Source organism: Vicia villosa, unplaced genomic scaffold (assembly GCF_029867415.1).
Source record: "Vicia villosa cultivar HV-30 ecotype Madison, WI unplaced genomic scaffold, Vvil1.0 ctg.000165F_1_1_3, whole genome shotgun sequence".
NCBI classification, from domain to species: Eukaryota; Viridiplantae; Streptophyta; class Magnoliopsida; order Fabales; family Fabaceae; genus Vicia; species Vicia villosa.
The window spans coordinates 3,246-16,992 of record NW_026705048.1 but is presented as its reverse complement, the minus strand read 5'-3'; the positions used below and the strand labels follow the sequence as shown (position 1 = coordinate 16,992).

Below are 13,747 nucleotides of genomic sequence, written 5' to 3'. Positions count from 1 at the left end.
AATCTATGACGTATGACCATTCACATTAAATTCATAGGACACATTAGTCACTGCAACTTTTATACACTGAGTAAATAGATGAGGCATCCCTATTTCTTGCAGCACTTTTTTCAAGGCATACCAATCAACCATGTCATAAGCTTTTTGTAGATCCAGCTGGAGCATACACTTTGGAGGCCCTCCTTTTCTAGTGTAGCCTCTAAGCATCTCAAAAGCTAGCATTATGTGGCTGTGAATCACTTGACCAGGAATAAAAGCTGCCTGATTGAGATTAATTATACTAGGGAGGACAATACCCAATCTTTTAGTCAGGATCCTTGAAATTATTTTATAGACAGTAGAACATCCTGCTATAGGTCTGTAATCTCTTGCTTGCTTGGCATCATTAGTTTTTAGGATTAAAGTCACCCCTGTTCTAGTGAAATTCCTTAGAATCCTACCGTGTTTGAAGAATTCCTGGATGGCAGCTATGACATCTTCTTTAACAATAATCCAACAAGCTTTGAAGAACTTGGATCCATACCCATCTACCCCTGTGATTTCAGATCTCTAATTCCTTTGAGAGCCTCAATAATCTCATCATTAGTAACCTGGATAATTAAAAGATTGCTATAATCCATCCCAAGCTGCTTACCTCTTCTCATCGCATCTACATAAATATGACTAATTTTGTGATCAGCCTTGCCCATAAGATTTCTATACAGGTTCAAAATTCCTCTTCAATGTCCTTTTGAGTTGTCACAATTGTCCCATCATCTTTTTGGAGGAACTGGATACTCTTTGCATTCCCCCTGGCTTTCAGATAAGCATGAAAATAAACATTGTTTTCATCTCCCATCTAGATCCAGTTTATCTTTGTTCTTTGCATTAAGCTCTTTTCCTCCATTTCATTCGATTTAACAAGATCCTCAGTGTGTACTTAAATTCTATTTATTAATATATTATGTTGCTTTTTATTCTAATAAAAGTAAAAATGTATTCCTTCGAAACTCTTCGTTGAATTGCACCAAATATTCCCCGAGTGACTTAGAATATCCTTGGCAGACATTGAACAGGCTCGTGGTTGACACATTTTTATGCTTGCTAGCCGAGAAGTGTTGCACCTTCTTCCTGGTCAGATCTTGATAACTGACGAATGAAAATCTCGATAAGCTCATATACCATCGTAGGGCCACATCTTTGAACATAATCCACCATGAGTTTATATTTTAAAGAATCGGAGGCGTCGACTATGACCATCAAATCTACTATCTTCCCAATACTAATAAATTGCCCAAACTGTCCATTTTGTCCTTCCCTTAAAATTTCTTTACTCATACAAAAGGTTAATCATGTAATTAACAAAATAAAAAATAGAACATGCCAAACGTTGTGTTCTCATTGGTCTGTTATCTGCCCCGTCTCTCTGTTCACTCACCATTGTTCAACACGACCATCCATTTCTGTCTCTCTCTCTCTCTCTCTCTCTCTCTCTCTCTCTTCTCTGTTCTCTCTTTACCCCCCTCAAACCCTAGCTCCGCCGTTATCGCCCCTTTCTCCACCGAGTCTGGAGCTGCTCCAATTTCAATTCCATCATGTTAGCTTTATACTTGTTGTTGTACTATTTATTTGGTTGATTTGTGTTGCCATTGTAGTAGATTTTGGAAACACGAGATAAAATTGCTGAAAAGACGAAGATCTTAGTCCCTTTCAATATTCTTCCTCTCGATCCTGATAGTGCAAATCAAGTGATAATGAGATTTCCTGAGGTACAATCTTTAATCTTTGATTTCATTCATGTGTACTTCTACCCCAACCTGACTTCTACAATCTTTACTTGGTTGTATTTTTTCTGATCCAGTTTTTAGGTGTCAAGGTGTGAAGATGTTCATGTTCATTTCCTTCTTCCAGATCCAGTTTCTTCCCTTTTGATCTATAATCTGACAGTGTAAAAGTTACACTTACTGGTGAGCCTTCATGTGTTACATGAACCATGATTTTGTGCTGGTTGTGTTATATATTTGCTAGAAATATATTTGCTGATGTCAAAATTTATCATACCTGAATCTTGCTTCTGAGTTATTTATCTGAGCCAGATACATTCATCTCAATTTATATGGTGTATCTTATAATTATAAGAATCAGATGCATGTTTTTGGCTTTTTACTCTGTATGAACCTCATGGACTATGGTTAGTAGTTTAGAATTTACAGTTGATATCAACTGTCAAAATATCGATAATTTAGAATTGAGATTTCAATATTGATCCATCTAATGCATTTGTCATGTAGGTTTCTATCCCAATTTCAAACGCAGTGCAAGATGATAAGAGCAATAAGATTCCAATCAGGTATTACAATTATGTTTCGCTTATCGATACGTACATATTGTGTAACTATTGTTTTTTCCAGATTTTGCATTGGCTTTTTGGAACAAAATTTGAATAACATCTCAAGATATTGTTCACTGTAATATGAAAGGGTTATATTGCAATAGATTATTGATTTCTAATAAATTCCTTAGTTTCAATTTCACTTATTTTGATAACAAATGCTACTTTCAGATCGTATATTTCAGAATTCCGTTTACATTCTAATGTTGTGATATATACATCCTAACAACTTGTAGCTACCATTTCTCATAACCACAGTTAAATACAAACTTCATGCATTATATTAAATAGTGTACTATTACCATTACGATAGAATTATATAAAATGGTTCACTTGCATTTTACTGATCAAAACTTTGTTTTTCTTTCTATGATAAGCATTTAGTTGGCTATTTGGTAGATATGATGAATCCTCATCCCGACAATCCTCTGCAAGCAAACACTTATGAGCTGAACACAATTAACCTTACAATTAGTGTTAAAATTCAAACAATATTACTAACAATTATAAAAACAATTATCCTTTGTTTTTGTTTCTCTTTCACATTATTGTTAGAACAAGATTTGTTCTGATCAATTATCTTAGTTTTGATGATAACAATAATATGAATTTTGCTTAAGATAATATGGTACTCTAATCCAATGCAATTTCCCTTTCAGGAAATATATATATAAAGAGTACGCATAATTCAGCGCTCAGAAGCTTTGTCTCAAATGGTTCAGCATGCAACATCAGAACATGGTCTGGCAAGACATCAGAAGATGGTCGAAGCAGAATCAGAACATGGGTCTATGGAAGCATCAGAAGAACAAGAGAACAGAAGCACTGAAGTTCTGATGGTATCACGCTCAGAAGCACTTCAAGGTCAGAAGATCAGAAGATGCTATGCACCAAGCTGTTTGACTCTGATGATATTCAAACGTTGTATTCACAAACATCAGATCAAAAGAAAGTACAAGTGGCAGGCTACGCTGACTGACAAAAGGAACGTTAAAAGCTACTAAAGGCTACGTCAGTAGACACAGCGTGAACAAGGCTCGAGGTAGTTGACAAAAGCGTATAACATTAAATGCGATGCTGTACGGAACACGCAAAGCATTAAATGCACTCAACGGTCATCTTCTCCAACGCCTATAAATATGAAGTTCTGATGAGAAGCAAGGTTGACGATTTTAACGATCCTGAACAAAACAACGCTTATTCAACTTGCTGAAACTCTGTTCAAATCAAAACTCAGAATCTTCATCTTCATCAAAGCTCACTACATTGCTTTTGTAATATATTAGTGAGATTAAGCTTAAACGATTAAGAGAAATATCACAGTTGTGATTAACGCTTTTAAGAAGCATTTGTAAACTCTTAGAATTGATTACATTAAGTATGTAAGGAACTAGAGTGATCGTGTGGATCAGAATACTCTAGGAAGTCTTAGGAGTGAACTAAGCAGATTGTAACTAGAGTGATCGTGTTGATCAGTAGACTCTAGAAAAGTCTTAGAGGGTATCTAAGCAGTTGTTCCTGGAGTGATCAGTGTGTGATCAGAAGACTCTGGAAGACTTAGTTGCTGACTAAGTGGAAAACCATTGTAATCCGTGCGATTAGTGGATTAAATCCTCAGTTGAGGTAAATCATCTCTGCGGGGGTGGACTGGAGTAGTTTAGTTAACAACGAACCAGGATAAAAATAACTGTGCAATTTATTTTTATCTGTCAAGTTTTAAAGCTACACTTATTCAAACCCCCCTTTCTAAGTGTTTTTCTATCCTTCAATTGGCATCAGAGCGCCGGTTCTAAGGTGCAAGCACTTAACCGTGTTTAGAAAAGATTCAGGAAGAGAAAAACGCTTCAGTAAAAGATGGTTGATGAAAGTGAAAAGTCTACACCTACACCTGCATCTACATCTGGCTCTGCTGAGCAATACAACGGTAACAATGGTTATACTAGACCGCCGGTATTTGATGGTGAAAACTTTGAATACTGGAAAGATAAACTGGAAAGTTACTTTCTGGGTCTAGATGGTGATCTATGGGATCTTCTGATGGATGGTTACAAACATCCTGTAAATGCCAGAGGCGTAAAGCTGACAAGGCAAGAAATGGATGATGATCAGAAAAAGCTTTTCAGGAATCATCATAAATGCAGAACTGTTTTGCTGAATGCTATCTCTCATGCTGAGTATGAGAAGATATCTAACAGGGAAACGGCCTATGACATATATGAGTCCTTGAAAATGACTCATGAAGGAAATGCTCAAGTCAAGGAGACTAAAGCTCTAGCTTTAATCCAGAAGTATGAAGCCTTCAAGATGGAGGATGATGAAGACATTGAAAAGATGTTTTCAAGATTTCAAACTCTTACTGCTGGATTGAGAGTTCTTGACAAGGGATACACCAAGGCTGACCATGTAAAGAAGATCATCAGAAGCTTACCCAGAAGATGGGGTCCTATGGTGACTGCATTCAAGATTGCAAAGAATCTGAATGAAGTTTCTCTGGAAGAGCTTATCAGTGCCTTGAGAAGTCATGAAATAGAGCTGGACGCAAATGAGCCTCAAAAGAAAAGGTAAGTCTATTGCATTAAAATCCAATATCAAGAAATGCACTAACGCTTTTCAGGCTAGAGAAGAAGATCCTGAGGAATCAGAATCTGAAGAAGAAGATGAACTGTCCCTGATCTCCAGAAGGCTAAATCAACTCTGGAAGACCAAGCAGAGGAAGTTCAGAGGCTTCAGAAGTTCAAAGAAATTTGAACGTGGAGAATCTTCTGATGACAGAAGATTTGACAAGAAGAAGGTCATGTGCTATGAATGCAATGAGCCTGGACACTACAAGAACGAATGTCCAAATCTTCAGAAGGAAAGTCCCAAGAAAAAGTTTCATAAGAAGAAAGGTCTTATGGCAACCTGGGATGAGTCAGAAGATGATTCAGAAGACGAGCAGGCTAACTGTGCGCTGATGGCGACAGAAGATGACGAATCAGAATCTACATCAGAATCAGATTCTGAAGAGGTATTTTCTGAACTTACTAGAGATGAGTTAGTTTCCGGTCTAACTGAACTTCTGGAACTCAAGTCTCAGATTAGTCTCAAATACAAAAAGCTGAAAAAGCTATTTGAATTTGAAACAAAGAAGCTTGAGTTGGAAAATTCTGAATTAAAAGAAAAACTTTTAAAATTATCCAATAATGTTGGATCTCCTTCTGATTCAGAAAAATCCACTCCTAGTCTAAACCATATTCTGAAAGAATATGATTTAAGTTTCAGGAAGTTCTTATCTAGAAGTATTGGCAGAAGTCATCTAGCTTCTATGATATATGCTGTGTCTGGAAACAAAAGAGTTGGCATTGGTTTTGAGGGTGAAACCCCATACAAACTTGAACCTGTTGATGAAATGAAAATCACATACAAGCCATTGTATGATCAGTTCAAGTATGGCCACTCCCATGATATTAGGCACACTTCACATGCTCAAAGTTTTCACTTAACACACACCAAAAAGCATGTGACACAACCTAGGAAATATCATGAAACTCACATTAAAAATTATCATGATGTTCCTCCTTCTGCTTACAATGTTAAACCTAGGTTCAATCAGAACTTGAGAAAATCTAACAAGAAAGGACCCAAGAAAATGTGGGTACCAAAGAAAAAGACTATTTCTTTTGCAGATTCTCTTGGCGACAAGGAAGATAAAAATCAACATGACATGTCACCTGGATTCAAGTTGGTTTCAACACTTGAAGGGAAGAAAGATTGTCTTCCAAGTTCTGGTTCTTAAATCTGTTGAAGAAACTATGTTTGTAGGAATTCAGAAAAGAAAGTTTATTAGTCTTGGAACCATCTGTGTTGTTTGTCTCTAAAGCATTGATGTTTCATTCTTGATTATTCTGAATGCTCTAAATGCTACAGAATATACAACATTGAAACATTGATTGTGGACGAATCAATAAACATCTGTTTTGATGATAAACTTGTTTCTGATGAAACAAAGAAGCTTAAGAATTTCTGCAGATACAATTTTGTCGTATCAGAAGCTGCAGAACAAAGAAGTGAATCTCCAGAAGCTGTGTATATCAGAAGTAATGGATCAGAATCTGAAGGCGTAAAGACTATTCTGAAATTTACAGCTGTCATCTATTATCTGATGGTGAACACATGTCTGTACGGTTAGTACAAAGCGTGCAGTTGAAAAGACGCCGACCTAGGTAACTGTATTAAATCATTTCATTTACTGTGTTCTCTCTCCTAATGTCATTTCTCATTAAATGCATAATGATTTCTTTTTTTAAATCTTTTAAATAACCCGCTTCATCTTCATTCCCTCTTTTTTCTCTCTTTCTCTCTATTTTGTGCATTCACTTCGTTGCATCTCTCTTCAAACCCTAGTTCTCTGATTTGATCTCAAAGCATTATCATCATGAACTCTTCCTCTTGTTCATCTTCCTCAAAAGAGAGACCTACTTCTTCACAAATCCGTCTACGAAGTTATAAAGATGCTCCTTTGAAAACTTGCTTGATACCCACGAAGGACTTGGAGGTTTTATGTGAAACTGCTGTGGACATCAACAACCTTAAAGCTAATGGCTTTCAGTGTGATGCAAGAATCTTTGAGCAAGGATGGTCTAATTATCTTGATAGATTGGTTGGTCCAATTTATCCTGAACTTGTGAAGGATTTTTGGGTACACGCAACGGTTACACCAACTGCCATCATTTCATTTGTGCTAGGGCATGAAGTGGTTATCACTGAGAAGCTCATCAGGAAGCTGTACAATCTTGATGATGAAGAAGGTTGGTCTGGTCTTCAACCCAATACAGTTGACTGGACTCCAGTTGAAAAACTAATCTCCACGGTTTTTGGAATTGATTCTCATAACACAGGCACCTTAAGGCCTTTCTATAAAGTATGGGCTGAGATAATTCTGGGTTCTCTTCATCATAGAAAAAGGATGCTCTTCTCCTCCTACATCAGTCCGACTCACAAGTACACTCTTTTCTGCATTGGCAAAAAGATAGAGATCAACATCTCTCATATTCTGTTTGAGAATCTGAAAACATCTATCTTTGAATCAAGAGAAGAAGAAAGGGCGAAGTACCCTCATATTCCAAGAACAACCATTCCTTTCGGAAGAATGATTTCAGACATTCTGATTGAAAGCAAAGTTGTGGACTCTATCAGAAATCGCAATGCATCGCATTCTCTTGGAGTAATTCAAGGTCCCATCTTCAATGGTGTTGATTTGTTCAGACTGGAACTCATTAAGAATGTACCCTTCGTGTGCACAAGCTTTCCTGACATTCTGTCAAGAAGAATTGCTGTTGAAGGATTCATCTCCTTGTTTCATAAAGAACTTGATCATGTTGTCAAGCTTTACTTGGAAGATTGTGTTAGGAAGCAATCAGACGTTGATCCTGCTTGGATCCGTGGCAGAGTACTCCCATCCAAAGATGATATTCTGAAGAAGGATAAAAAGGAACGACAGGCAAGGCTAAAAAGAAAGGCACAAGAAGATGAGGCTGAGAGAGCCAAGAAGTTGAGGGTCACCTATGATCCTGACAAGGTGGACTCTAAAGAACGAAGAGAAAAAAGGATCAGAGATTCCTTTCGCAGAACCAGATCTTCTTCTTCTTCTGTACAAATCTCCAGAAAGGTCTTTACTCCACCTCCTTCTGTCCCTAAACCATCTTTCCAATCACCTCCATCTGAACCAAAAGTAAACTTCACCTTACCAAATCCTTCTCCATCATCCTTCTCCTCTCCCATTCTAAATCCCACACCTTTAAGTATTCTTCCCCCAACTCCTTCTGATAAATCTCTCTCACCAATTCCCTTTACAAACACTCCATCCTCGTCTCAATCCATCATTTCTGATATTCCATCCTCATCAATCATTCTCTCAGATATCCCCTCTTCCTCATCCACCGTACCTCCAACTTCTATATCTCATCCCTTACCTACCGAAAAATCCGAACCTTACTGTCTTCTCTATCCTGACTACAAATTCACCTTCAATCCGCCTGAACCTGAACCCTATACCTACCTGGAACTTTTCAGACTTGAGGTGATTAGCAGTCTAGACCTTCTGAAGGATGCATTCCTAAATGGTCTGGATGATGTTTCTACAAGAAATCTCTGGAGAAGATTTCGCAAGGTTTTTCAAGTAGAAGCAATGGGAGTACAGAAAAGACTAGTGGCTGCTGCCCCTGGTTACCCTGGTTACCTTCTGGAGGAAGATAATGGTATATACTACCATCCTCTCAGAAATTGTGTTGCTGCTGAGGAGAAGCCCTTTGTGGATGAATTGGAAGTATTAAGACTGGCTGCTGAAATGGAAGCAAATCCATGCAGGGATATGGTTATCTTTGTTCCTGATTATCCTGTTCTGCTAGGAGATTTCAAGACTCTCTTTGACTATCTGAGGGAAAACCCGTCTGAGAAAGATCCAAACTTGGTCATTCCAGAAGTTGTTGACCCACCAGTAGTTGAAGGTCCTTCTGCTCCAAGGAATCTAGCTGCCATTCTTCAGGCACTTGAGAATGGAGACTCGGAAATTCCTGCTGCAGAATATGGAGATGCTTCTATGCAAGAAGCAGATGCTGAAGATCATGTTGCTGAATCAGATCCTGTTGAGGAAATCCCTGCAAATGATCTATCCATGGAAGCTACAGATCAAGTTGCTATTCCTGTGGTTGAAAGCGGTGAAGCTTCTTCTGATGAATCTTCTCGTCTTGCAAGGACTCTAGAAGAAATTCAGAAGAGACAGGATGAGCAAAGCTCACTCAATGATCAGTATAGTGCTTTCATGGTGAGGCAAGAAGGACACAACAATATGGTTCAAGAGATGCTGACCAAGATCTTGTCAAGACTAGGGCCATCTTAGTTTGAGTCTGTGTTGTTTCTTTCTTCTCGTTGCATCTGTCTTTGTGCATCTGATCTTTCTTATCTTCATGTACTTCTGTACCTGCTGTTTGCACTTCAATGAAATCATCTTCTTTCTCCGTGTGTTTCATTTTATTTGTCGTTCTATGCATCTGAATCTTTTGAAATATTCTTTTTAATGTTATGACAAAAAGGGGGAGAAAGATAAATGATAAATGATTTGATTTAATCAGTTGCATTCACTAACAAGAACTGCAAGTTCTACTTGGTTTAAGTGTTTTGCAGGTATAAAGAAGTGAAGAGAATCTTCAAAGCAAACACAGAAGCAAAACCATGGAAACTGAAGCAAGTCGAGTGTTGTCAAGCTTCAGAGATCAGAAGCAAGAAAGAAGAATGAATCAGAAGCACTGATAATAGAATTTGATCCATATTTGTCTATCTGATTTAACAAAATTCTATTTGCTCTGATATATTGTTTGCTCTGATACATATAATGTTATAGCTCTGATACATATAATGTGTTAGAATATACATTTTATGTTCTGACTCGTTCATGCTGACTTTTGTCGTTTAGTTTTTGTTCTGTAACATTTCAGGATGTAGAGATGCTCTGATGATGCTCTGGTACATTCAACAATGTCTGATACAAATCTAGCATGAAGTAATGTTGGTAGAAATTCAAGCTCTGAAGCTATCCGAGGGAAGCAGAAATTCAAAGCTGTGAATGTTCTAAAGATCCAGAAAACTCAAGTTCTGAAGCTGTCCTAAATGGAAGCAGAAATCAGAAGCTGTGAATGTTCAGAAGATCGAAGAAATTCAAGTTCTGAAGCTGTCCTGAATGGAAGCAGAAATCAGAAGCTGTGAATGTTCAGAAGATCAAAGAAATTCAAGTTCTGAAGCTGTCCTAGATGGAAGCAGGAATCAGAAGCTGTGAGTGTTCTAGGGATCTAAAGAAATTCTAGTTCTGAAGCTGTCCTATGGAAGCAGAAGTCAGAAGCTATGAATTCTCTAAAGACAGAAGCTTATATGATCGTCTCTACCGAAATAATCAGGGAAGTCTTTTATTAAAGTTCTTCGAGTATTTATTTCAGGGGGAGATTATTTATCTCAGGGGGAGATTGTTAATCTCAGGGGGAGACATATTCATATGCTTATGCTATAGCTGTGTAATTTGTCTTTTGCCGTCTATTCTTTCTGATCGCAAATTCATATCATTTATATATGTTTTTGTCATCATCAAAAAGGGGGAGATTGTTAGAACAAGATTTGTTCTGATCAATTATCTTAGTTTTGATGATAACAATAATATGAATTTTGCTTAAGATAATATGGTACTCTAATCCAATGCAATTTCCCTTTCAGGAAATATATATATAAAGAGTACGCATAATTCAGCGCTCAGAAGCTTTGTCTCAAATGGTTCAGCATGCAACATCAGAACATGGTCTGGCAAGACATCAGAAGATGGTCGAAGCAGAATCAGAACATGGGTCTATGGAAGCATCAGAAGAACAAGAGAACAGAAGCACTGAAGTTCTGATGGTATCACGCTCAGAAGCACTTCAAGGTCAGAAGATCAGAAGATGCTATGCACCAAGCTGTTTGACTCTGATGATATTCAAACGTTGTATTCACAAACATCAGATCAGAAGAAAGTACAAGTGGCAGGCTACGCTGACTGACAAAAGGAACGTTAAAAGCTACTAAAGGCTACGTCAGTAGACACAGCGTGAACAAGGCTCGAGGTAGTTGACAAAAGCGTATAACATTAAATGCGATGCTGTACGGAACACGCAAAGCATTAAATGCACTCAACGGTCATCTTCTCCAACGCCTATAAATATGAAGTTCTGATGAGAAGCAAGGTTGACGATTTTAACGATCCTGAACAAAACAACGCTTATTCAACTTGCTGAAACTCTGTTCAAATCAAAACTCAGAATCTTCATCTTCATCAAAGCTCACTACATTGCTTTTGTAATATATTAGTGAGATTAAGCTTAAACGATTAAGAGAAATATCACAGTTGTGATTAACGCTTTTAAGAAGCATTTGTAAACTCTTAGAATTGATTACATTAAGTATGTAAGGAACTAGAGTGATCGTGTGGATCAGAATACTCTAGGAAGTCTTAGGAGTGAACTAAGCAGATTGTAACTAGAGTGATCGTGTTGATCAGTAGACTCTAGAAAAGTCTTAGAGGGTATCTAAGCAGTTGTTCCTGGAGTGATCAGTGTGTGATCAGAAGACTCTGAAAGACTTAGTTGCTGACTAAGTGGAAAACCATTGTAATCCGTGCGATTAGTGGATTAAATCCTCAGTTGAGGTAAATCATCTCTGCGGGGGTGGACTGGAGTAGTTTAGTTAACAACGAACCAGGATAAAAATAACTGTGCAATTTATTTTTATCTGTCAAGTTTTAAAGCTACACTTATTCAAACCCCCCCTTTCTAAGTGTTTTTCTATCCTTCAATTATATCACATCTCTTTGTTCTACACCCCCTTCTTTTTTACTCATCTCATAACTACTGTAAATATTTGTAACACTGGATTTTTGTTCTTTTATCCTATTGTGATCTTGACTCAAACGTTTCCTTGGCTTTTATTCTCTTGGATTAATCACTACAGAGTAGAATACTGAAGTTTTGCAAGTCCTTTTTGTAGTCTTAATTTCTGTTGGGGTGAGTGTAATATGGTGGGAGAACTGACTTTTTTGAAATGTTGCGGATATCAAAAGTCGCCACCGACTTGTATTTTATCCAATATATAGAAAGGCTAAAAGAACAGGAAAATACCTTTTAAAAAGATTTTGAGTTCAGGGGGTAGGTTATACAAAGGGAAGGTGTAAGCACCCTTTGTATCCATGGTTATCCATGGGCTCTTAATTGCTTAGCTCACTTGTTTGTTTGAATTGATTAAAAAGTGTCGTGTGTAAATTGAAAAACTTTGTTAAGGACTTTAGCTTGTAAACAAGCGTAGCCTTGTTTTTGAAAGTATTTGAAAATGAGTGGGAAAAAGAGTTTTGAATTTAAATCAGAACAAGCAATTAGTAGCAACTATCCTAATTTTAAGATTTATGTTCTTTAAGCTTTTCAGCTTGAAAAGGCTATCCATACCATGAGAAGGTAGGAAGTCCTTTCATTGGATGTTAAGGGTCATCGAGAAATTATCGTTCGCCATAAAACTGTCCCTACCATATAGAGGGTAGGTAGTCCCAGGGAAGGATAGAATAGTCATTTAATCTTTAGGCAACCGGCGAGGATACCTTAGCAATTGGACAATCATCTTATTTCTGAGGCAGTATCAAAGGACGAAAAATCTTATGATGATTTCAATGAATTAAGGCAGCATTTGCTTTAGGTATCCTCGGAATCGAGGGACTTGACTATTTTAGAATCGTAATTAGAAGGCAACAGGCAGCATAAGAAGGGTTACCCTAAAGGTGTGTGTGGCACAATCGTGTGGTTAAATTCAGTTATTTATCTTGTAGATAAGTGGGCTAATTCATTTTAACAAGGCTTGCACTCCCTAAGATTACTAACCGAAAACCACAAACCGAAATCTTCTTGAATATAGTAAAATCTTTTGAAGAAAGGAAAGTCTCAGGTGTCATCATTGGCCAAAATAAGAGATATTGAAAGCTTTTGAAAAGATATAAAAAAAAAGTTGAAAAGGTTTGTGACAGGGTTTGTGAAAATTGTTGATCTTTAGAAAATTGTTGATGGAGAAAATTTTAGAAAGTAGTTGGTTGGGAGAGGATGAGAATTGTTGATAATTGTTAGAATGAGGGCTAGAAAGTTGTTTGGTAGAGGTGAATGGTTGGTGAATGGTTAAAAATAAGGGTTGTTAGTTATTTATAAGAAAATATCAGGTTAAAAGGAAAATGGGCTTGGACCTCACTAAGAGCCTAATTTATTTTATTTTCCTTATTTTGAATTATTTAAATGAATAAATCAAAACAATTGAAATAAAATAATTTAAGGGGTGATTGGATTATAACTGTGGCCCATTAATGAATTTGCTCAATTTGGACTTTATGCACCGACTCAAAATTTCCCAACTTTCACTAGCCATAATTTTCTCAATTTTCATTATTTGAGGATAATTTTGAATTTGTCGGGAAGCTTAGGATGTCTTCTTCAATTATTTTCGCACTTGAAGATTTTTGTCTTTAAAAATGAGAGGACAAATTTTGGGGTATGACAGTGAGCTATTTATATAAGTGGGAATTCTAGCATTGAAGAATGTAATGAAATGTATGGATTTTCATGCACTGTGGTAGGCCCAGTTTCAGTACATTTCAAAGTCATCACATGTTATTGATTTTTAAATTCTCAGTAAAGTTGTTTTCTTTTCAAAAAGTTATCTATTGAACATAACTCGTGTTAGAAAATAGAATCAATAAATATGTTGAAAGGAACTATTTTACGGTAGTAGTTAACATGCCATTTGAATATTGTTTAAATGAGTTTGATAATTGTTTTTTACGGTGCATATATT

At 36.9% G+C, this 13,747-nt stretch overlaps 1 long non-coding RNA gene across 1 annotated transcript; it reads left to right on the top strand.

Moving 5' to 3' along the window:
- Positions 1–1,539: 1,539 nt before the first annotated feature.
- Positions 1,540–2,516, top strand: LOC131624865 (uncharacterized). Its single transcript, XR_009290675.1, has 3 exons — positions 1,540–1,748; positions 1,841–1,946; positions 2,271–2,516. It is a non-coding gene; the product is annotated as an uncharacterized LOC131624865 (long non-coding RNA).
- Positions 2,517–13,747: the final 11,231 nt, after the last annotated feature.